Here is a 26,931-nt window from a genome sequence, read left to right on the forward strand (position 1 = left end):
AGCGCTAAAGCACGCAGGCATCCAAGTGCATTCCAAAAAGACAGGGCATATAGTTGTAGAGAACGGGACAGAAAGTAGCCACCAATAAGGTCATTTCACAGGGTGTTGAGAGTTGTCATCTAGTCAAGAGTTTATATGAATAGCAGCGTTTTTAATTTCTTTCTGAACTGGATATAGTTGGTTTCCAATTTCAAGAACACGGGTAGTTCATTCCATTTATGGATGCTTCTGCTCTGGAATGCCTTGCCTAGCCCGTTCAGCTTTTTTGCTAAAATGGTTTGGAGAACACCTTTGTTAGAGGATCTTAAATTTCTAGTTGGTTCGTGCCACTTAAACTGTTTTTTTAAGTATGTTGGGGCTTTACCATATAGGCATCGATGGACCTTAGTGAGGGACTTGAAGATAATTCTCTCTTCCATGGCCAGCCAGTGTAGGTCTTTTCTGTCGCCTGTAATGTGTTTCCTTCTTGACTTGCCCGTGATAGTCCTAATAGCATTGTTCTGAATTACCTGGCATTGCTTCAGGCATTTACTATTTGCTCCGAGGAGCAAGGAGTTCCCATAGTCGAGTCTAGATAATATTGTTGCTCTGGCTATGGTGATGCTATTCTTCTGATCTAGCAGGGGTCTAATTTTTTTTCAAAAGTTTTTGATGGTATTGGCAGTTTCTTTTTAAGTATGCAGTGTGAGCCTCAGCTCCTAGTGAGGCCTGCAAGTAGACTCCAAGCGTCTTCACTTTCCCAGATATTGGGATTTGGGCATTTTTGATACTAAATGAGGAATATGATGTGTTTAGTTTTTTTCTGGCATGTGGGTACCCAAAAATAATTAGCTCCGTTTTGGTGCCGTTAAGGCGCATCCAATTATCCTTCATCCAGCTTTCGACGATGTTATATATGTTTGTAAGTTTATCGCTGTCTTGTTTATAGTCTCCGCTAAGCTCGAAGACCAATTGGGTATCGTCGGCGAAATTAGTGAAAAATATTCCCATGTGAGTCAGCATGGTACATAGGCATCGCATATACAGATTGAATAGCAGTGGAGAGAAGCTAGCTCCCTGCGGGACTCCACAGTCCACTGGTTTAGTGTTGGAGGTCTTGTTTCCCCAGACAATCCGCGATTGTCTGTCTTGTAGAAAAGAGGATATCCACTCAGTTGCCTCTAGTGAGCAATTTCCTGATAGTTCTAAGGCTTCTCGGAGTCTTGTGTGATCAAGCAGATCAAAGGCTGCCGAGAGGTCTAATAAAATCAGCAGGCCTGATTTGCCCTCGTCTAAGATACCTAGCATCTCGGTCTGCAGATCTAATAGAGCTGATTCGGTGCTATGACCTGTCCTAAAACCCAACTGTTGGGGATGTAGTAGGTTGTTCTCGTCCACACAGCTCTGGAGCTGTTTGGTGGCTACCTTATCTACTATTTTCAACAGGAAATTGCAGTTTGTTATAGGTCTTAGATTTGCAGGGTCCTGTTGATCTAGTTCTGGTTTCTTAGGCAATGGAGTGACTGTGACTGTTTTGATTATAGTGGGTACAGTTTGATCCCAAAAGGACGCGTTAACCATTCTTCTGAGAAAGGGAGCAAAAATATCTGAGTTTTCTAGAATTAGTTTTGGTGACAATACATTTTCTGAACATGAAGTGCATCTTATGTTTGAGAGCGTTTTCTTCATCTCTTCAAGTGTTATGGGTCTGAAATGAAATTTGAGATTTTCTAATTCAGTCTTGTTTTCAATTTGTTTGTCCTTGGTCGGTGGACTATTGGTCTGGCAATTAAGAATGGTCTTTCTGGCTTTGATGATTTTGTTTTGGAAGGCCATTTGGACTTTCTCACAGTATAACTCTGTAGGCTGGAAAGGCAGGGTAAGTGCCTTAGGTTTGTCAATAGATTTGAGAATCTGAAAAGGTTTTCCGGTGGAGTTGGCAGCGGTGCTAATAAGCTCATTGTAATGTTTTTTCTTGAGATCAATGAGTTTGGACTTGTACCTGCGGTCGGCATTCTTCCATTTCATTTTATTTGTTTCTGACGGTTCTTTTAACCATTTCCTTTCTAGATTCCGTTTTTCTTTTTTGAGTTCAGTAGCGCCGGCAGAAGTGTTAAAAATGTTGCTAGGAGGTGGATGTGATGTTATCTTTGATGTCTCACGCCTTGAAACACTTTTATATAGGCGCGTTATAAATGCCATATCATATCATATCATTAGTCTTAGCGGTGCACAGAGGTGGCGGAAGTTATGGTTGGTTAGCTTACCATAAAATGTGAATTTCAAGGTTTTTTTTGGTTTTACTTGTAACATAACGTCTCTTCAACAAAGTGTTTTCATTGAAATTCATGGGTTTCTGTTAGTGCAAAGGGACGTTATGGTTAAGTTGCAATAATAAAAACCTATGAAATTCAATGAAAAAACATTGTGAAAGGGAGTTTATGATTACAAGTAAAACCGAAAAACCTCAGAAATTCCCCAGTTATGGTAAGTTAAGCAACCATAACTCGCACCACCACTGTGCACTGCTGAGACTAACACCCAGGGCATCAAAGATGACATCACAAATATCATTGATGACATCACTTTATGACATCACATATCTGGCCCACTTGTTTTTGTTCACTGACATATCTAGGCCAGGTGGTTTTGTTCACCGACAGTCAGAATATTAAAATTCAAAAGGTGCTGTATGTGCAGACGTTAATCATGTCATATGTTCTTAAAGTACTTTCCTTAGGGTTTGGTCTCAGTTCATGGTACATGTACATGGGGCAATAGGCTGGCCTGAAGCACACAATGAATGTGTATACATAAAGATACATTTTAATGCTATTAAAATTTTCTGATGATGCTGTTTCTTTCTTCCTTACTTTAGCTTCCCTCTATGTGCCTCTGATTTGTATGCATTGTGGGTCTTCATATGTATTGTTTGTACTAGCACAAGTGTGTAGTAATTCTTGAATTGTTAGCTAGTTATTACATGTTTTACATTACACAATCACCCCTGACACACTTTTTTTTGCTACGGGAAAATAAATGAGGATAAACTGAAAACAGCTTTTATTTCATTTCTTAATTCCCTTTGAACTGTTTAATGATTTTTCACAAACATTTCCAGTTAGGTGGAGCTCGCAAAACAGCTTCTTATTGGAAGAGGTCATCCAGATACGTCCAACATCAAAAGTTATTGGCAATAGAATTTTGGGAAAAGTCTACGTAAATAGGTTTCACCTTAACCATAGGGTCTAGACCTAGATAGTGGGAGAGAAAGTGAGATGGGTATATATAGATATAGATATATTGATAAAGATGCATTGGTATAATCATGTCCAAGGCCTTAGCACTCCAAGTTGAGTAGAAAAGGGTTTATTTTTTAACAAAAATATGCCAAGTGCTCAGGGTAAACATAGGTGGGGAAATCAAAGGAGAGCACTTTCAGCTTGCTTATAGACCATAGTCTGCCTGTTCATCCATCACTTCCCTTAGACTATGACTCCTGGTGCTCAAAATGAAAGTCATTCACACTGTGTAGGGGTTTCAATTGTTTCCTGCACTACTTTCCTTGGTCAGAGTGTTGACATTCTAAGGTGCACACCTCCTCCCTTTGTCATTCAAATCTCCAGAGTTTGTATGACACAGTGCAAGACCTCTCTAGGGCTGGATGCAGCACGGGAACCACAATGACTTTAGGCGATTTTGCTTCAGCCTCCCTAGCCACTGGACCTTTTGCTGTGACCTAGTGACCTAGGTGAGTGTACTGTATCACCTGTCCCCGTTCTTCAAATACTGTCCTTCCATGTAATGCCTCTTTGACCCTCAACATGGCTCATGCCCACTGAGCCTTCACCTTGGTCTCACCACCCTCTGAATCTTTGTTTTCATCCTTTCTTAATTTCTTTCCTCCCTTTCAGTTGGTTCTGTTCAGTAGTTGATTTTCTAGACTCACCATATTCTCCTATTCTTCTCTCCCCCTTCTGGGTTCATACCCCTACCTATTTTCCAACCTCTTCCTTTTCTGATGTTATTTGTTTTTTGCCCTCCTTGGCATCTTTCACTTCTCCTTATTGTCTTTCCTCCTTCCAGGTCACCCACTGTCTCCTCGTCTCCTCCTTTACAGATGTTTTGTGTCCTTCGTTTTCTTTCACACCTTCCTCTACTTTTCCTCCTTCCTTTTCGTTTCCACCTTTCTACTCTTCATCTGCCCCTGTTCTACCCTCCTTCACTCACTTATTTTCCTTCCTTCCATCCTCTGTTCTTACTCTTCGTTGTTCACCTTCCTCTACTCCTTCCTTTTCTTTCTTTCCTGCTCTTGCTTTCACTGTCCTTTCTTCCACCTGCTCTTTGACTAGACTTTGCCCATTAGACCTCCTCTACTTACTTTCTCCCCTTGCAGGTCTTTGCACTCTCTTTTCCCTTCTCTGCCTTTCTCTCTCCCGCTTCTCTCTCTGCGCCCGCAGTACTGCATCTTCTCTCCAGGTCCCCTTCTTCCACTCTTCTCATTTTCACATTCTCTCTGCTTGTTATGTCACTGCCCTGCACCTTCCGACACCTACCGCTGGCACTGAATGGCGGCTGCTTCTGTAGCATTATGGGCGGCCCCTCCCCACGCCCCACACCTGTGCCCTTGATTGCCAGAACACGCTCAGCTGTGTAGCTATATATGCTGAGTGTGTCCGTTGGCTCTTTGAATTTGAATGGTGTTTCGCAGCTCTTCCCATTTGGTTTGCACTCTCCGGCACAGGTTTCCGGACCAAACTCTTATTCTAAATCACTGCTCTACTGGGTGCGCCAGTCTTACCTCTCAGTGGTTGCTGGTTTGCTGGTCATGGGGTCACGCAAGCTTGGGAGAGAGTGCTTCCCTTGAGCTTGCAGGTCGGCACAAGGAAGCAAACAACTGCCGTTTGCAATAGCAGAGGGATTGAGGGGTCTTGTCTACCCGAGTAAATGTTCTAAAAATGGGGCAAAATGGTGCATTTTGTAGTACACTTTCTGTGAAAACTCGAGTAAAAAAGCCACACAGCTTCCAACTTGTTTTGTAGGGTGAGACATGAAAAAATCAGATGCCTAGTCAAAGGAGTATTTTCCAAATCAATTTCTTGATGCTTTTACACTCTAGATGTACATATTCTGCCTATTAAAACAAATATTTTCACTCGGACTGTGACCCTGCTGGCTGTACCAGTATATGCCAGCATTCAAACATACTAATATTTTCTTTTGCAATATGCCAGGGATGATAGTATAAGAAAACATGTTAATGTTGTGTCTGTCAATATATACCAGTATCGCCAGGAAAGAATGTATTCCTGTTGGTTTTGCCCTTAACGGCCTGTCACTAATGTGATCAGACAGTAAGAAAAACTGCCCCTGCTGGTTGTAAAAATGCCCACCCCATTTCACCCATGAACACTCCTCATGATGGGTTTGCTCTTAACACCTGTTAGAATGCCATGCTACAGTACGAAAACATGTCCAGACTGGTTTTACTAACGTCGGTAAGTATGGCCACCTAAGAACAATGATCATGTTGTCTTTGTCCTTAATGCCAGGAAATAATGCTAAGCCACAATAAGAAAACATGTCTTTGCTGGCAACCTAAATACTCCTCCCTCCTTCCCATGTAATAACACTCATCATGTTATAAAATGGCATTCCACTGTAGGAAACCATCTGTTTGCTTGCAGCATAAATGCCCCACCGCATAAGAACACTCATATTGTTGACGTTGTCCTTAATACAAGTATAAAAAAACAGGCCACTGTAAGAAAATATATATTTGCTGGATGCAGAAATCATGAATACCAACATAGAATTATCCGCAGGAAACCCTTGTCCAGTTATGGTTTAACATTGCAACTTTGCCTTCTGGAACGTGTAGTCATAGTTTTATAATGGGGAAATCCAGTACTGCAGGTCCCAGAATGCAAAGTCAAAGCCAGGACTGTAATAGATCTCCCGAATGGAATGGATAATGTTGGCATGCATGACAAATGCTCCCCTCAGCCCAACCAATGTAAGAACACTCATTCTGGTGTCTCTGCCTTTAATGAATGGAATTGTACAATACATTTTGTTTATCTTTGTAACTACATTGTCAAATATAATGCTTCTTTTCCTAACACAAATTACACTATATAAAGTAAATTAAACTACGATTAATATCCTCCAGAAAAAGTCTTAGCCACACACTCTCTTTCTGAGAAGGCGGGCATTAGACTTTTTTGAATTCCCAAAGGCTTTGGCCACGCATAGTGTGCAGAGTACGTGGGTTCCTTAAATAGGGAACTCTTTTGTCTTACTATTTGCCCCAGCCTAGATACCAAGGTTGCTTTCCTTCTCCCCCGCACCTAAAACACCTTGATTAAAATACTCAACTCTACCAGAACTTATCCTTTACCCCATTCTTTTTAAATACTTCATAATAAAGGTGTACTTGGTGTTTATCCCCCAAAATTCTTGTCTCTGCCTTTAACACAACTAGTGGAAAATGCCGCGCCACGTAAAGGAAACATGTCTGTTCTGCCTGCACAAAGGACCCCCAGACCTCACAAACAAAAGACCACAGACCATGTTGACTTTGCCCTTAGCACCAACATAAAACCCATCCCACAGTAAGAAAACATGTTGGTGTTGCCCTTAACTCCTTTGTAAAATGAAAAAATCATGCCACAGTAAGAAAAACATGTCCTTGCTGTTTGCATGCACCAATGCCACCCCTAAGCCTTGCCATCCACACACACACGCACGCGTTTACTCACACAACTCTTGCACTCACATCTACAAACCATTTCCAATACACTCCCACTCACACAACCAAATGCACCCATAAATCATGCCTAGACAACATTTCCGTTTACATTTTAAACAAGTACCTGAGCCGCAGCTGTGATCTTTCCTTAAGGATGGGCTTCCTCCAGACGCCATCGCGCTTGAGGAAGAGTGTTAGGGGTCAGGAGGCGGCCTCACCCCTCCTCCTTCCTTTTCTTGGATAAGGCTAGGCCAGTGTTCTGAAATAGGCAGGCAGAGCGAGGGGTGGAGAGGCCTTCAGTGTCTGTCATGTGCTGGATTTATTAAGGTCCCTAAAGGAGTCTGAAGGCCATGACATCATTGATGGTTTCTCTAATGCTTTCACACAGTTCTGCATGAGTGAAGGGATCAGTGTTTACAATTAATTGACATGCTTTTTGATCTTTGCCAGTGCAAACATTAGATTTGCATTACTATGAAGGGAGTTATGAACACTCACTTCAAAATGCAAATATTTGTTATGATAGGCTACTTTTAGGGAACTAGGGGATCCCGAGAATTAAGAGGTTGCCCTGGTGCACCCTATGGGGGGAGAAGCACCTGGTCCTTTGCTCATTCCTTGAGTCACACCATTGACAAATATTTGTTGGCTTGAGGCTGTAGGGCCCACTGTACTTCCAAGCCCTCGCAGGCCTGGTTGCCATTGATCAGGTCTCATTGATAAGATACTCATGGATGGCAAGCAGATCCTGGTATCAAAGAGCAATTTTGATTAGTGCAAAGTACATGTTTATTTAGTGATTGCCGCAGTCCCACCAGACTTTGATGGGGAGTAGCTATTTGAACAGCAAGGGGGTCATCATTGTGGTCAAAACACACAGACCATGAGAGTTGAGACAATAGGGGAAAGGGATGGTGCAATCCAGAAATGATCTGAGAGGCTCTGGAACAAAAGGTATTCATCCCTTCTGCTACAGGGATCATGGGGTTTAGGAGATTTGCTCATTGTATTACAGTTATCTAGATACTTTCCTTGCTCCGCCTTGTGAGAAACCTGAAGGTGTCTCACCTACTAGTCCCTGGGTCATCCAGGTGGCCAGGACACGGCCATCACTATTGGACCCAGTTCCTGGGGGTGGACCAGCGTGGGAGAATCACCTGGATGGGGCATCTTCGGTGAGTGGAAGTGGGACACCAGATGGCAAGACGCGATATCTCCTTCCATGTAACACCTTTGCCCCATCCTACCCTGAAGTATACTTAGGAATTCAACCGCCCCCTTTTCCAACATGAACACTTTCCCACAGACAACTCACTGTGAAAGAAAATGGACTAACACCCAAGACGTATACCTGATATGTCCCAATACAATGGTCAGGTTGGGTCAGGCAATTACTGATCATTAGACACACACCTGACTTCCATCACACTTCCCCACACGGATAAAAGGTGGAGCACACACACGAGAAAGCAGCAGTTCCAAGATGAAAGTTTAATACAAGGCGGAAGATGGCAAGACCGTAGAGGATTGCAAGGAGGGAAGTGCCCTTGACCCTTTCACAGAAAGCCTGTATCTTTCATGATCCTTCGAAAACAGGAAACGTAAGATCTGGAATCAAAGCTGAAGAATCCTGCATTGTGTGTCGGAGGTACCCAGGGCTCTCCCGCGTTGACACTCAAGGCAGGAAGAATCGATTGCCGCTGTGGTACTGTCCTTGGCTCCTACAACAAAGCAGCACCAATGAAGTCAGCACAGCCAATGAGTTGGGGAGACTGATACCAAACTGGTCTGTGTGTAAACCAAGGTTGGAAGCGGCAACAATGTATAAAGATTATTGAAGAGAACAGTGTATGAAACATATGTGGCAAGCAACACGAATATAATCAAAACAGCCGATGAGTGATGGAACTTTGAAGCTAGGATACGATACCATAGACAGAGTGGTCCGGCACTACGTGGGTGCTCATTCGAAAGTATGTATCCAATAGAAAAAGTGACACATGATAAAACAAGAGTAATTGTGAAATCGAAGTGGTCCTGCAATGGGTCGAGCCAAACCCATGCACATTCGAAAGTCTTAGATATTTGAAGTAAACTGAGATTGGTCGGAGCCTGGCTGAGGGAGACTAATTGTAGAAAAGGGATCTGAGTCCGGCTGAGGGGGATCCGGGGTGATCAGTGAGTCGCCCGAGAAAGGAATATGCTACGAATATTTTGTCAAAGAGATCTGAGCCCAGCTGAGGGGGAATTTAAGGTAATGAACGTTGTGAAAAAGGGATCTGAGCCCGGCTAGGGGGTATCCGGGGTGAATAGTGAATCACCCAAAGTGAATACTTGTGCAAATCGAAGGAGGAAAAGGACTTGTTGTTTAGTTAATTGCATCAGGCCCTCAGAGCGAAGAGACTTTTAAAAGCCAGGAGACTTGCGCATCCGAAAGCCACGATGCTAATGCTTTGAATTGTATCCTCCTACTAAAGAAGCCAGAGACTGTGGTACGCTGGAGTGAACTGCCTTGTCCCGTGCTGAAAACGCGGGGAAGGGAGGCCAACGGCCTGAACAACCTGACATATCATTTTGAACACTTCTTTTCATAACATTGTTTCCCACACTATTTGTATTTAGAGGTAAGGATTGGCAATCGTTTATTTTAGTATATGCCTTTTACTTTCACAAAGACAACAATAGGACTGCATTATTATTATTTGATGGTCATAGCTTGCTCCCATCAGTAGATTTAGGCTTAGATAGGCATTTATCAAACCCTTTTTGAAGTTCAATAAACACCCTTGAACTTTGGTCACTTGTGTCTGTCTTACTGTTGATGCAATGCCTTCCTTACACCCTTCCTCAACAGATTATGCTTCCTTTTCTTGTGTGAAATATGGCTTCCTTTAGCCCAGGTCCCACATCCTCCCCTATCTTTGGCTCTTTTAGATTCTGGTGAGAGGGTGTTTTTTGCAAGGCTGGCAATGTGCTGGGGAAATACTCCTTTTTCCTTGTCCAGGTGCTCCATCATAAAGCAGATGGTAGCACTTGGCCCCCATCGTCCCTCAGTCTTATCACTCAATGTTACGTGACACTTTACGTAGGAACATGAACATATGTATTCCAATTTAACTGTTGTTCTTATCAATAAAAGTTCAATACATTTGGATAACTTTGTCATGCAACTAAATCTTAGGTAGTGGTACTGTACAAAGGGCATAGTTGTAGTGCAAGCCTTATTTGTAGTACCCTTTGGCCACGGCTGCATTAAAGACATTGATACTGTTATTGGGGTTGTCATGAGCTTTACATGCCATAGGGGCCAAGTTATCAATGCAAGGCATACTATAACTAGTGAATTTGAGGTTATTAGGTTTCTGCAGTACACATGATGTGTGTGTGTGTGAGTGTCTATAGCTAAATAGGAGCATAAAAAAAGTTTTTCACTACACCTGTATTTCTTATCCAGAAAGACCAACTAACGTCATATGTAAGTGATCCAGCCAGATCCAACCACTCATGCACGATTTGAAGTTTCTTCAATGTTTTCATGCGCACCATTATTGCTCAATAAAACATATTTTTTGCTCTGCACTTACAATTCAAAAATCTTTCCTTTAATATTTCAGGGTTTTTGGTATAGACCTAGCCAGAGCCATGAACTCATGCATGCCTAAAAGAGTTTGGAAATTGGATCAGCTAACCTGGAGATATTCACTGTTCCAAAAGATGTATTGATATATTTGTGCATGCCTTCAGGGAGTAAATGAAGACTATACTGTGCAATGCGCAAGATAATCTGCCCTCCAATGCACCCCCAAAACCCCACACACGCGCGCACACACTCACACACTCACACACACACACACACACACACACACACACACACACACACACACACACACACACACAATGCACACAGACATGCACACACATGCACACACACACCGCACACAAATAGAGTGTTAGGCAGAATGACATGCAGTACCCTTTGGGAACACTACACACAATTAAGACTACAGGTGTAAGCACAATCTCACCTTTGGTACAAGCCTGTACTACACAGATATGTGGTAGCAGTGGCTGAGCAGACAGACTTAACTCAAGGGGGATGTGAGCAGTACAAGATGTTACACAAAGGACTTGAAATCACAGTAGTTCAAGCAAACGCTTACTCAAGGTTTCTTGGTAAAAGAATATACATTTATTTACACATTTAGTTAGAAAACATTCCACTAGTAAGAAGCAGCTCCATATCACACTATAAAACACTGCAGTACACAACCAATACGTTTCTGAACAAGTTAGGTTCCCTTGAAGTGGGAGCACAATGGCACTTCAGTAACTTTCAAAAGGGGTAGAAAGACAAAGGTTATAAGAATCAAAACACAGTTACTTTCATAGGCAGGGCAAATAGTTTCTGTTTACTACATGAGGCAATACAATTCAATAGGCCTGGGCCAAAGTCAATGGTTCAGTCTCTTGGATAGGATAGCACAGTTCTGGTAGTAAACGGTTAAGTCTTTGCCAATGTTCTTAGAAGTAGTTTTCCAGAAAAAGAGTTATATGGCGGGTTAGGAGCGAACAAGACTCCAGAGTTGGGAAAGTTTCAAAAACTTTCACCACGACAGAAAGGATTTCCACACCGCGTTTGCACAGTATCTTATGGATGAAGAAAAGCTGTAGCTGAGGTAGTTGTTCCTGGCAGTTCCTGCATATCTCGCTGTTCCTGAGCTTCAGTGGTGGTGACAAGAAGGAGGACGTCGGGAGGTTCCTGCGCTGCCCAGGTAAAAAGCCACAAGCTTGGCTAAACGTCGGTTTAAGGTGTGAGTGCCTTAAAGTCCACAAACTGGTATCCTTCTCACTGGCTATGCGGTTTTCAACAGCACTTTGAAGAAAATTCGACCAGTATGGTGACGGTGTCCAGGTGGCTTGCGAGTTGGTTGTTCCCACCAGCTCAAGGGAAAAAGTCGTCCTTGAAGGGCTTATCTGTCGCGGGAGCTTCAAGCAATTTGGACCTGCAGCAGGGCTTCACCGGGCAAACCAACAGTCCAGGAGTTGCAGCAGTCGTCTTCCTTCAGCTCGTCTTCGTTTCTTTCGTTCCAGTGCTGAACTCTGCCTTCCAAGTCCCAGAGACCTGCTTTTAAACAGTTTTCTCCCATTCATTCCAGCCTACCTGCCACTCACCCAGCAGGGTGGTTGTCCTTGCTCGACAGTCAGCCCGCCAATCATGCCAGAGTGCACTCAGGTCTCCTAGGAGACTAAGCACAGGGAGTTTCGGGCACCTCCCTCACCCCTTGTCCACCCCTGACACTCAGGCACCAGAGGAGGGCTTCAGCACTGAAGCCCGCCAAAGGGCATCGAACAAAGGGACCAAACCGAGTTTGACGCGCATAGACAAACACTAGAAGGATCTTTCCTAAATGAAACGGCTAAAAAATATGACCGGAGTCTGTTTTTACAGAGGGGTCTGGGGCGCCATATTGAAAAACATGGCCCCGATTTTTAGCTACCAGTGTTCGCGATCGGGAAAAATCATGGTAGTTTGTTCTAAAACCACTGCCACCAGCCATTTCAAGAAGAAAGGGTAACATTTGACTGTTACATGAGTGTTTAGACAAAGGGGATGCTAGGCAACCCCTCCAGAACTCTATAGGAAGATAGTTTGTGCTGGGTCTATGAATTTAAAAAGACTACCACAGTAAATTTAACTTTACATGCACTGGGAGACGGTAGTCAGTCCCAGAGAAGGTATTTAAACCTTGGGAAGTCTGAAAGACATCCCTGTGCCACTGCACTGAAGGTGCTGTGTGACACACAAGAAAAAGATGATGCCTATGGAGTTTGTCTAAAAACTCCATATCCAAAGAACACAAAATTAAAACACACATCAAAATACATGGAAGAGTGGGGAAAAAGGCTCACACTCTTTCCAGGTAAAAATTAAAGTCCTAAAAATCCAGCAAAAATGCTGGGGGTCTCAAAAGGTAAGGGAAATTAACACATTCTTGAGAATTCTCCCTAACATGGATGTACAATGGAACATCATCGCGACATGCACTGTGTAGTAAAAAGACACACATCCTACCGCCTTGACCCACGCAAGCACATGCACATTCAAAAAACAAATCCAACACAGAAACAGAATAATAAATCATACTCTAAAACAAATCACATAAATCGGGACTTCACAAAATAACCCTACTCACACAACAACACACCATCTCAACATGCAAACACAAATGGGATTATAAAACCAAGCAATCGTGACTACATAATATATCCCTACAAACACAACAGCATCCACTATAGATTCTTTTTTTTTTCTTTTTTTATTTGCATTTAATCAAAAAGATTTTTACAAAAACAGTCTTTTAAAATTCTTTTCATGAACAGTTTTTAAGAAGACGACTTGACACACTGTTCTCCATTTCTTTCTTTCTTTCTTTCTTTCTTTCTTTCTTTCTTTCTTTCTTTCTTTCTTTCTTTCTTTCTTTCTTTCTTTCTTTCTTTCTTTCTTTCTTTCTTTCTTTCTTTCTTTCTTTCTTAAGTCACAAGTCATTCCGTGGGCGGGTTTTGCCCTATCATCATCTGACTGGACTGAACTCGTTTAGCCTGTCAAGTAATTTTCCAGGTTTGCCTTTTTTAAAGCAATGTCCAGTAGTTTAGCGGCAGCCCTCGACCATCTGGCGGAATCGCCAGAAATGAGCCGACACCAGCCCACCTCTTCAGTTAATGTCGATGAATGGGATAATAGCGGTGTCAAGTACGTCACTCTTTCTAAAAACATCGCTGGACAAGACGTCAGAAGGTGTCTGACAGTTTCCAATTGGTCAGGATTTTCACATAGTCGGCATGAGGCTGTAAGGGATTTTGATCTAATATATAAAATTTCCCTTGTATGAAGAGTGTTTAGCCGAGCTTGCATGAACATTTTTCTTAAAGCTTTTTCCGGAAATTTTTCACAGTATTTCAGTGGAATTTCTGGTTTATTGTGGCCAGGTGGAAGGTCTTTCAACAGTTTGTATGACGAAATTTTTTTGTTTGTCCAGATCCAATCTTGCTGCAATAATTTTTCTTTTACTCTGCTTGGGTTAGGAATCAGGAGTTCTTCCGTGCAGGTTATCTCTTCCAATTTATCTTTCCGTTTCCTGACCCAGGCAGTTAGAGGCTTACACCCACCTCTTTGAATTTCATCTGCTACCACTCGAAAAATTGGGAGGGCATTTGGGCATAAGATTTTTCTGAAAAGTTGAAGAGCACCATGCTCCACTGATGCTGCAAGAGACGTAAGGCCGAGGTCTCGTTGAATCGCCGCCATCGGTGCTGATTTTGGGAGACCTAATACCGACTTCCATACAAAGCTTTCCAATCTTTGCCATAATTCATCTGGAAGGCTTAGGTTTGCACACATTCCGTATGTTAAAGCCGGCACTATTTTTGCGTTGTAGAAATTCAAAGCCGGTATCCATGAAAATTTTCCAAACTTTCTGTCTACAGCTTTTAATTGAGCTGTCAGGTTTCTGGCTTTGTCCCACAGAGCTTCCATAGTGGTATTTTTTTCAGGGAATTGTCTATCCATACCCCAAGATATTTATATTCATTGACCACTTCCAATTTTCTGTTCTCCAAAAACCAAGCCGATGATGTTTTTCAGTTTGTTGACGATTTGGTAAAAATCAAGATTTTGGTTTTCTGAACGTTAATTTCTAAATTATTTTTACTCATGTAGGCATAAAGGTTTGATAATTGCCGCTGAAGACCAATTTTTGTCTGGTCCATCAAAATTAGGTCATCCGCATAACATAGTCTGGACACTTGTGACAATCCCACTTTTGGTGGAAATGAGCGAATTTTTCCCTCAGTATACTGAAAATCTCCTATAAAGGCGATGAATAAAGCCGGTGCTAGAGGGCAGCCTTGCTTAACCCCACGATTTGTAGGGATTTTGTGTGATAAATGGCCTTGCTGACTTAATCGGACCCGCATTGATGTTTGAGTATCTAAAGCCATGATTGGATCCAAAATTTGCACCGGACAATTCCAGGCTCTCAGTTTGGCCCACAGTTTTTCACGATCCACAGTATCAAAGGCCTTTGATAGGTCCACCAGAGCCAGATGGACTTTAGGAGAGCCGGATTTCACCCTTGCTTTAATGATATTTAAGATAAAGATGTTGATTATCGTTCCTGTACCCTTCTGAAATCCCGTCTGAAAGTGGTCGGCCGCTGGGGAAGTCTTAACCCACTTCTGAAAGTGGGTTAATAATAGGGTCGCAAATATTTTCCCCAGGATGTCCAATAGTGCAATAGGCCTATAGTTAGAAGGATTTTCTTTAGGGCCTTTTTTATAAATTGGTCCCACCACTGCTTCTGTCCAAGATACTGGAATTTGTTTTATTTTATGACAGTGAATGAAAATTTCCCTTAATACTGCGGCCCATTCATCTGGATGTTGTTTAATGTCAATATTGGACAGTCCGTCAGGGCCTGGGGCTCTTGAGGTTTTTAGTTGTGATATTACTCTCAGTATATCCTCCATATTTGTCAGCGGGATCCAATTGTCATCTGAGGACTGGGTTTTTCTATCTACAGTCGTTTAAGGTGATTGAAAAAGTGCAGTGAAGTGCACTAACCAATTTTGTTCCGAGACTGCATTTGCTATAGAGGGAGCACTTTGGCCGTTGGTAGCTTTTAATAAGTTGCAAAAATCTCTTGTATTTTTTGATGCAAGAGACCTTTGCATCGCTTCAGCGTCCTTCTGGAACTCGCCACATGATGTTTTATCCATGATTTGTAGTGGGATGTGCCCTCATAATAATCAGCCCATGCCTCCACTGATTGGTGCCTTACAGCCAAGTTCTTCAAATTCCTTACTTCACGCCTCTTTAGAACCACCAACAGATCATAGGTGTGGTTATGTACAGATTTTTTTCCCTTACCTCCTGAAAAGGCCACCCTGTAAGGAAGCAATAGAGGAATGTAATCTGGCCTTTTAGCAATAGAGCTTGTTGTACTGCGTTGACGATCCGTACTCAGTCTGTCTTTTATAGTTTTTATATTTTCTGCCGTAAGGCGCAATCTGGATTGTTGTTCATTTGACTCTACTTCCGCTGTATATATAGACCTTTCCGGAACAGTTGATCTCCAAGTTAACTCTAACAAATTATGATCACTTTCTAAAGTTTTCACAACTCTGAACGATGAAACGTAGGGGATCAAACTTTCAGTTACATATATGTAGTCTAAGGTAGCGGAAGAATTATCTCTTTCCCGCGTTGGAATCTGGGATCCCTGATCTTTTAATGTAGCAGCATTAAAGAGATTTCTTGATTTCATCAACTTAGACCATGCACACCCTTTTTTATCAGCAGAAGAGTAAGTCTGTAATGCTTTTTCAGATGTTACTTCGGTTTTGCATTTAGCATTTAAATCTCCGCAAATTATGAGGTTCTCGATATTACCATCTGCGAAGATGGTATCAATAACTTCCGTTACTTTATCACAGAAGTGTCTTATTGTTGTTCTCTCCGGGTTCCAATATAGATTTAAAATTGCAAGGTCTGTTGTAATCCATTTAGCTGATTCGGGATCATAGCGCTGCCATGAGGTAAGGGTACCAAGCATACCATAGGCTTCCATGATTTTAGTCTTTGGTGTAATACCTGAGCCAATGCGAATAACTGTTAATAGGCCCGAAGATGGTCTACCCAATAGCGATCTGCAAGCTGGCGAGATTTCAATTGTAAATCTGTCTAATGTTGGACAATCTACTAACCATGTTTCCTGTAGACATAAGATGTCAAAACTTCCTAAATTGATGTCGCTCGGGCGAGTCAGGTGATTAAAACCTCTGGTATTCCAGGATGCCATTACCAGATCTTTCTTGGTCAAATTTAGGGCCAGTTTCACACTAGACGCCGGAGACTCTTGGAAAGGACTTTCTGGTCGCTGCTATTTTTTATGGGAGCGTCCAAACGTTTCAACCAGCCACTTTCACGGTCCTTCGGCGCCTTTTTGCTTCTGATGGCACGTTTGCAATTTCCTTGGATCTTCCCACCTGTCAGTAGAGTTGATTCTATCTTTTCTTGTCCACGTAGATTTGTAATTGTTTCGGTAACGCAGAGTCCGATTTGTATTTTCCCATTTTGATGAAAATTCAAATTTTTTTTCCTCTTTTTTCCCATCGCCATGGTCATTGCAATTGCTCAGTACCCTTAATCGAGGGATTTTACTCCTGTCCGAGTCGTGTCTGCGGTTTTGAGTATGATCAGCCCTTGTCGAAGTGAGCCTCCTCCGGATTTCTTTTTCTGGTGCTTTACGTGCTTGTTTAGATACTAGGGTCAGGTTGAATCCTAGTTTGTGTAGATCTTTGGAAGTTTCTTTAGGGATTTCTGCCAGAACTTCGTTTCTTATGTAGATAAGGGCTTTTGCTCTGTGCTCCCTATGATATGGTTCAACTAATTTAATATCATTTGTCGTCAGATGTTGTAGTTTCTTGATTTTTGCTACGATTTTAAGAATCCTTTTTCTGTTTAGAACCATATAGTCCTCTTTTGATGATGTTTATTTGATTTTATATACTGTAGTTCCTTCAGGTTTTTCATCGAGATTCCTATTTCCCGTTTTCTTCCTTAGATTTCCTATAAATTTTGAGGGTCTACGGGCGATTTCGCATTGTTCAGGATGTTTTTCTGAAATCATCACCTTATTTTGTCTTTGATCTCCTGAACTCATTTTACTTTTTTTTTTGGGTTCTATATGCACCTTGACATTCTCTTCTCTTTGGGCCCTCTGTCTAGGGGCTTCTTTAGTATCTTCCACCTCTTCAGTTTCCGATTGGGATGATGTTACTGTAACTTGGGAATCTTCCAAATTTGCATGATGTTGAGACAAATTCATTAGTTTGCTATCTTCTAGAAATTCTTCAATCGTTTTTGGGGATGTAAGCGAAGGTTTATGGACTAATTTGACAGATGGTGTATTCTGGAAGGATTCCGTCTTCCTTACTTTACTCTCTTCGAGTTTGTTCCCTTTTGTCCCAAGGCCCAAGACCAACAGTGGTTGAGAAGACTTTTCCTCAGTCTTCTTCGATTTATGTATCAATACATCTTTTCTTTGGATCATTTGTGTTGATTTAATTTTTTGGGACTCTATCTCTGTCTGCTCGTTTTTCTTGGAATTCCTGAAGATTTTTTTCCAAAAATTGGTGCCAAGTCCGTATGAGTAAGTCCTTCACCAGTCTGTGAGCCAGTAGACGTTTTAGAAGATGGCAAATGAACAACGATGTGTTTTTCCGACAGCTGCGCTTCTAGCTTGGCGATTTATTTTTCCATTTTCGCCTGTGGTAGCTTGTTTTTTGTCTCGAGAGCTGTTATAAAGCCTTCCATAAAGGTCAATTTTTCCAACATTGCTGATGACAAAGAGGTGTTGTCTTTGAGAGTTTCGTTAATGGACTCGTAGAGCTTAGTAAAAGGATTTAGCGCAATTGTAAATGATGACATTATTTGTAGCCGATCAGTTTTTTTGCTAGGAGAGTCTTTCTGAGCCGGCATCAATATTTCACTAAGCCTCCTGCTAGTGACCGGTGTATGGAACACCTTTGTCACCCATGTGGGCAGATGATCTGTCCATACTTCTTCTGTCTATAGACTGTTGTAAATCATCAGTACGGCTCTCAGTCACTGCTTTATGACCTTTAGTGTAACGCAATGATTCCGCTATGTGTGCTCTTGTCCTTACATTTCGGTCTTCTTCTGAACCCACTATCGATTTTGAGGAGCGCCTGGCTTCTAGAAGAATAATTGATCCTTGAGGACTGACTTCTTCCTCAGTTCGAGGAGCCATCGACGTTTCCTTTATTTCGGTTTTGGATCGCCTTTCATTTATGCTACCGGGATTTGACGGAACTGATAGCTGAGTGGGTGGCTCTACACGACAATCCTGCAATGCTGCACTTATCATTTTTTCCGCAATCACCTCCTTTTGGACTGGCGCTTTTAAGTTTGATTCCACCCTTTGAGCACTTTGTCCAGTCTTTCTTGTTTTATTTGCAGGTAGTGGATCTTGCACCGCCTCCAAGATCTCTGCGTCGGAGAGTTCTGCATCATGATCTAACTTTCTTTTATGTTGATTCAAAAAGTAGTCCCTTAGAGAGGATGATATTAACGGAGTTGGAAGGCATTTTGCACTGTCTTGATTTTTGAGTCCAGATTTCCTTTGTTTTTTCGTATAAATTTTGTTTGGAGTTAACTTTGCTTTCATTGGTCCTTTAGTGTTTTGCTCCGTTGTTGTCAAGCCAACGGGCTCATTGCCGACTTGTTTACCACTTCCCTGGTTTACTTTGGAGGCTGATTCCAAAGTTAAGTTTTTGTCTCTAAAGTTGGTCACACACGGCGAATCTTTATGTTTCTGGCTCTGATTCGCCGTCCTAAGAGACATCGATGGTTGATCCAAGGGATTTTCATTCTTTGATGATTCTGCTTCCGACTCGTCCTCGTCAGAAATTCTAGGCCCCTCAATTATAGATAAGTCTTCTTGATCCGAGGTCAAGGAGACACTTGAGGCAATTCTTGAGAAGGAGTTTGATGAAGAGTGTGAGCTTTGCTTTCCAGTGTTCTGATTTGAACATCTGTGGATTTGTACGGTTATTAAAGCGTTTGTTCATTGGAGTACCGGATTGTCAGAATCCTTTATTTTATTTTCGATCTCATTCTCTACGGGCAAGGGACTTTGGAGTGGATGTGACTGAGCGGCATCTAGGGCGCGGGCCATGTTTTCGGTCCCCCTCCATTGAGGTTCTTGCCGAGGCTGTCCTCCGACAGCCTCAGGCAAAGAACCGATCGTCAATACGGTAATACCGGTGGGGGACCGCATTGTTATTTGGCCACACGCTCGTTCTTTTTCCTTAGAGTCCGTTTGGTTTTCACTTTTTTGCTTGTCCCCCTTCTCGTCGTTTAACTGACCAGTTTCAGTGAAAAGCAAGGAGTTTTCCTGCTGCAGCTGGGTCAGTCCCGACAATGGTACTTGTCCCATTTGTCCCGTTTGTGCTTCGCATAGAGTAGATATTTGGGGGCTCTTTGCCGGCATTAACGGTTTCTGAGCCAGCATGATCCTAGAGGTGTCCGAAGTCGAACTCATTTCCCGATCTTCAGAAGAGGCAGTTTTTAATCCAGACGATAACACATTTTTGTCTCCAAGTTCCTTTGACAGGGTGCTACTTCGAAGCCATCATTTTTCAGTAATCGGTTCAGATGGAGTAGACAGGGCCATTTAAGATCTAACAAGGCCGGAGAGAAGGGAAACACTAAACCCAGAGATAGGTGGATTAGGGCTCCCAAGCACCACAAACTAGTATGGCACCCTCCGCTATACGCGGTATAGAACAAACAAAGAAGTGAAAGAATGGCGTGGAAGGAATAATAGGGGAAGGGGGCAGAATAAACTTCCACTACCAAACTACCACACTACCCCCACTGTCTCTTACCGCGTCTTACCGCATTCAGGCTCGGCCCCGGCAGGACACCACACACAGCTGGAGCCGGGCTTGGGCTAGAGTGCCGCCAACAGTATGATATCCGCGGCTCGTACACACGCATCTTGTTTGGGCCCCCGCGGTGGGCTCCACAGCCGCTCGCTTGGAGCTGCTTCCACCCGTCGGTCACCTGAGCACTGACACAGCTCCACAGGTCCTCCGCTCCTCAGCCTCAGCCCCGCGCCTTAGCGCCGTCACCGGCTGCAGCTTCCGTACTTCCGTACTGAGGAAAGGACCCTCACACAGCCTCACACAGCCGACACGCCGACAAGCCGTCAAGCCGCACCAGTCTCGAGCAGTCACTCGTCACACGCTACTGGCTGCTTCCGACAGCACAATCTATAGATTCAGTAGGGAAAGCGAGGAGGGTTGTGGGAGGCCGTTTTAAAAGAAAAAAGAAAAATCCACAATGAACACCACCACAAAGTAATTTACCAATTTGTAATTTCTGGGGATGAAATCACATAGAACCCACACATGCACAAAACCAAACACATGTGGAACTCAATCAACACAGAAAAAAAAACACAACTGCACACGCACACACCAGTGCGGAAAACCTTTACTTTTCCTTTCACATGCACCCAGAACAATCCAGCCACATAAGAAATATTTTCTAATATTGATAATGAAAACCTAAACTATTATGATTGATCAAACCTTCAACTAGGCACTTTTAACACATCACACAAACTAAAACCCTACCTCTTTCTGTTTGAAACAAGACTCTGGTTACTTTGCTGGCAAAATCCCAAAACTGTTTTTTAAAAGAAAGACTTCCACAAACAATTACACCAGTGAATGCATGAAAATATATAAAGTTGTCAGAGAATTTGAAACAAACGTCTCAACATTTTGATTAAAATTAACACATGTACTTGTAACTAAAATTAAAATATGCGACAGTCTCTGTGTTAACAGTTACTCAAAAATATATTTGATCCCAACAGAAGTGTTGAATGATAAAAAACTGAAATAATTCCTGACATACACGAACAATCTTCATCGTATCTATGCCAGTCACTAGTTACTATGTCAAGTCTTCCAGTAAGACACATTAGAAAACCTGCCCAATGAAACAAACAGATAAGTACAACAATTAAGCACTGACATTATAGTCACCCATCACTTATGAAACAGTTGCACAGTGGTAAATAATGTATGTGTTGAGGTGTCATGGGATACAAAGCCTACAATCTACAATATCTATTCGCAACTTGAATCTATGAACAGAACAAAATAAAACACTACAGTTCTAATGGGATACACATATTCTGACCTGAATAAAAACTTGAAGACACTAAAATTTGAAAATAACAAAGGTCGTGGGTTACACATTGCAGGCCATAATGGTAATTGCCAAAGACAAAAGGTGAATCAAAAATATGTTCACAATAAATGCAAAGCATGATAAATGTGTGAAACATCCATAGTGAGTGAAGAAACAATAATAACCCACATGTAATAAATAACAATTAACAAACAGTTTATTTAATTCACTCCACAACATCCATACAGTACCTTTAATATGATAAATGGAATCATAGAGTTATTGGGAAGGAAACAAACCACTACAGTGCAAGCAAGCAAACAACAACAACATTTAAGCGTGAAGTAACATGCAATTACAACACCTATGATAATCATGCATCTAACAAATCCAGTACACATACAACCATTCAAACAAAACATAAAACATCTAACAAACACCAAATGAAAACAATAACAGCCCCATGAAAGAAATAGGACACAAACTAGACACAGTACCAACTAATTGAACTAGTAATGGTTTGCCAAATAATCCCAAAAGCAAAATAATACAACAATCTACCACTCTCTCAACAAATGAAACTAGTAATAGAAAAAATGTTAATGTATGCCGAATAGCACCCCAAAAGCACAACAGGTTTAAGCGCTATGCCAAAAATAATACCAAACCTAATGAATGTATGCAATATCCACAAATTGACATATTAGAACATGAATAAAAAAATAATGTGCATGTTATAGTTAACAAAGCATTTTGGGCCAAATAAAAGTTTTCAGGCATAGCTTTGAAACCTTAAAAGATATAACTGCATTATTTAAAGACAGAACCTACACATTTGAAAAATTCAACAAAGCCTGGGAGGAAAGTGGCTACACACTTCTTCAAGTTAGCAATCTTTGTGGAAGAAACATACACAATTTAAACCAGCATAGTAAATTCCTTCATGAAGCAATCAAATGACGATCAATGTAAACATGAAGTAATAAACCAACTCACTCAGAAGCCCACAAAGCTCACACCTAAAAAACAAAACTCAAGTCAGCACAAGACTCAATAGCAAACAAATAATACACAAGTGTACACCAAAAATGTCAACAAATGGAATTGTGTTGACTTATGTAATTTCACTGAATAAACATTCAAAACCTTACAAATACTGCAGCATCCAAAGCAAAGGTCAAATACACATGTTCCAAAATATTGATCCATGTGTGATGCGACAATATACTCAAGTGTATGGACATTACATTTCCTACAGTTCTAGTGAGCAAAGCTAAAAGAACATTCTATATACTTAGAATGCTAGCTCATCATAACAGATGCATGTGTTTTTTGTTATTGAAAATGTACAGAAATGTTGCATGAATTAAAAATAATATGGAACAAAGCATCCTTCATATTCTTAAAGACATAGGGCCTAATTACAACTGTGGCGGCCACGGAATGAACAGTGCCGGTAAGGGACCGGCACCGTTCATTCCGGGACATCACATTATGAGTTCTGCAGCGGGTCCCGCTCTGGACGCCTGGCCAGACCAGAAGTGCAGAGCGGGACCTGCTAGCTGTACAGGATGTTAGCATCCTCCCCATTCCCATTAAGCCCTATGGGGGTTCAAATGGGAATTGGGACGTACCGGGTCCGGGTCCCGTGAAAGGGAATTACCGGGGCCTCCATGTTCGGAATGGCACAGTAAGTCCCCTTTTGTGGGACCCGGGCCCGAGTTTGGGGGTATGGCTACCTCCAAAATCATAATGAGGCCCATAGAATACTGTTTCTTTGGGGTTGAAGGGGAAGAACAGACACACACTTAACAAAACTCATATATAGGGCCTCATTACGACTTTGGAGGTAGCCATGCCCTTATTAAGGGCATGGCTTCCTCCAAAATCGTGTCCAGGTCCGGGTTCCTGGAATGGGGAAATACCGGGCCATTCCGAGTATGCAGGGCCCGGTGTTTCCTCCTTCAGGGAACCCAGACCCAGTCCTTCCCCATTCCCATTCGAGCCCTCAGTATCCGACCTCCCACTGTATATCTGTTCAGTTGTTACCTCTGAAAAGTGCTCTGTTAGGCATCTGTACTGTTGTATACCTCCTGTAAAACACTCTGCTGCTTCTCGAAGCTAGGTCTGCGCTCAATAAATACCATAATAATAATAATAATGACTGGGTGAGGAGTGATTTCATAAAGGGAAAGATTCTGACTAGTGATTACTTGTTGTTAAAAACCTCCTTTGGGGAAGAACCCTATTTTACTGTAATCCTGAATCCTCACAAAATACTTTTACTTTTGATTGAACATAATCCCACTGTCCTCAGTCTCTGAACAATGGCACAATAAAGAGCTAGAGAAGTTCCCACATTGTTTGGGCCTGAGGGAGACCTTAGTTAACTTTGTGTTACTATGCCCCCATTTACAGATATCTTAGGAAACAAATGGCTAATACCCGACTTTAAATGGGAATGTATAAGGTGAACTAAAGTGGCTATGAATTACTTGAAAACTGCAAGTAACCATGAATTAATCCTGAGTATAGCAAACGTCCTTGATGGCGCATGGTCGCTTCATTTTAGGCTTCAATATCTGCTTATTAAATCATTCCTTCCTTACTTTATAATTTGCTGATTTTATTGATAGTTATAAAGAATGTGTATCAGTGCTGATGTAGCATTGAACCATTTTTAGTATCCTTTTTATATTGCCATTGTATTTTATAAGATTGTTTGTAATATTGTGGTATTGTTATTTAATGACAATGTATTATTTCCGAATAAAATGATGGTGATGATACTAATAAAGTGTGTGACCATGAGGTGAAGCACATGCGCAAAGCAGGGGACGTGCATTGTCACTCCAATTTGTAAGGCAGCAAAGACATTTGATGCATTATCCACGAAGCCCAAATGCAAACTACAAGGCCTTAACCCCTGCACTTCCACTTCTTCCACATTCTCCAAGATGCTGACTTCCCCGTGGCTTTTGTCCTGAAACCCATGAACCATGTTGCCAGGTGCTGAACTGCATACACCTGCTACCCCCTTAAATTACTCTGGGACTCCTCTTGGCTGCTGGAGGAAGGACAAACCACCAAGTGAGTTGTGACAGCCATGTAGTCAATAGTCTGACCACTAGTCCACATGCCCATGTCAAAAAGGAATTTTTGCTCCATGGAATGCTGTAGTACATGCCCCATGTAGCATTAAAAATGTAATTCTGAAATCACTCTGTGAGAGAAAACACATTGTCCGGGAACGTCCCAGTGGTGATCAACTTTTCCCATAAAGCTATGGAATTCCAAGATTTTCCAGAAATGAGTAGGGCAAAAGATCTGTTGCCAACATTATAGCTAGGTTAACATAGAGCAGGCACTTGGGGATCTCTTCCTTTAAACCATGTGGGCAATCTTCAGACAAACATTTCCAAAGGTTCATACAATGTTCATCCTTGAGGAATTTGTTATGATGATGGCAGGCGGAGACAGTTAAGGGTTTAAAGGTATTTATTTCAGTTTTTCTGGATACTAGGAGGGAAGGAGACCCCCAGCATTAAGAGGCTCCTCCTCATTCAGCCTTTGGCTCCAACTGACAACATTAGAATGTAAACAGAACAATGCCACAACAACATTCCGTGACATCATGCTGGATGATGTATGATACTGCTCCTCTCAGTACACCTCATACTCTCATGGAAGACATCTCAACAGACTTACTAAATAATGTGTATTTGTCTGTGGAATGTCTGTCCAGGCCTAGTATCCAACAAGAGATTTGTGGCTACATATGCAGGAATTTTTAAATTCCTCATTAATGCACAAGAAATCCATCTGTATTTCTTATAGGTTCTAGAGGTAGAAATCCTTCTGATTTTTAACTTAATCTATCACTATATATTTATCAACTAAACACCACCTTGGCTTCAACAACTTGTACGGACACCTCCTCACACATGGCCTCTCCTCACGGTGGCAATTCTGTCTTTGTTCCACACCTGTCCACCAGTCACTCGCACAGCCCCGCTCATGACTGCCACAACTCTGACAGGATCGGAATATAAAGAATCCCCTTTCTTCTTGATCAGACCCTTCCTTATCCTGACCCAATCTCCACACTCCACACGAAGCTCTTTCTTTCCTCTCCTCAAATTCTCGCGCGTGACCCACTCTGTCTTCTTTTTCATCAATGACTTTCTCACTTCATCAATGACTAGATCCGTCTCCCTGCTCCTACCAAGCCACGGTGGACACGGCATGGAATACGGCTTCCTGCCCCTCATAAATTCAAACGGACACAAACCGGTTGTGGAATGAGGTGCCATCCTCAAAGCCCAAAATTCTATTCTGTATCATGACCAGCTTGTCCAAACCACACTCTTCTGCCATACGTACACTCTCCATCACACATCTATTCATCCTTTCGACCACCCCATTAGACTCGGGATGATATAATGAAGTCCTTTTGTGGCCAACTCCACATTTCCTCAAATATTTTGTGAAGTTTTCCCCTATAAACTGGGGACCATTGTCCGTCAAAACGGTTTCAGGTAAACCTTCATTTGCAAAAATCTCCTGTAGGACCTTTATCATATTCTCACCAGTAATGTCTCTTACCACTTTAAAATCCACCCATCTGGAAAACAAATCTACAACCAAAACAATGTATTTTCCACGGCCGTAACCCAGCTCCACGGGACCTAGTATGTCCATGGCAAGATCCCTCCATATCCTGGATGGGAGACCGACATCCACCAATGGCTGCTTTTTGGCCACTACTCCCTTCCCACTCTTGGCACAAAACTGACAGTTTTCCAAACAATTTTCTATCTCCTTATCAAAACCCGGCCACCAATAATATTCTCTTAGTACTCCTTTGGTTTTGGTAACACCAATGTGACCACTATGTGCCAGCTCTATCACTTTCTTCCTTAAACTAATCGGGACCACTGCCCTACCCCATCTAAACAAAATACCTTCATTTACTGATAATTCATCCTTCACCTCCCAAAATGGCTTCATACCCTCTGCCAATTCCACCTTGTTTGGCCATGCCGCAGACACAACATAGGGAATTACCCTCTTTATGATATCATCTCTTTCAATTTCCTCCAACCACTCCTGTTTGGATACAATACCATCTGTGTTGACAAACACTAGTTCCCTGTCCTCATTCTCCACAATCTCATGGTTTGCCACCCGTACTCTCGACAAACTGTCGGCCAAAACATTTTCCCTCCCGGGTATAACTTCCATCCTAAAACAGTGTGTCTGCATCCTGGTGACCCAACCTGCCACCCTGCGTGAAACTTTGTCTAAGCCCTTATTTTCAAAAATAGATTTCAGGGGTTTATGATCAGTCCGAACTACAAAATCTACACCCCACACAAAATTTCTGAAACGTTCCACAGCCCAAAAACAAGCC

The sequence above is a fragment of the Ambystoma mexicanum genome, chromosome 6q (assembly GCF_040938575.1).
Source record: "Ambystoma mexicanum isolate Mex_15411 chromosome 6q, UKY_AmexF1_1, whole genome shotgun sequence".
NCBI classification, from domain to species: Eukaryota; Metazoa; Chordata; class Amphibia; order Caudata; family Ambystomatidae; genus Ambystoma; species Ambystoma mexicanum.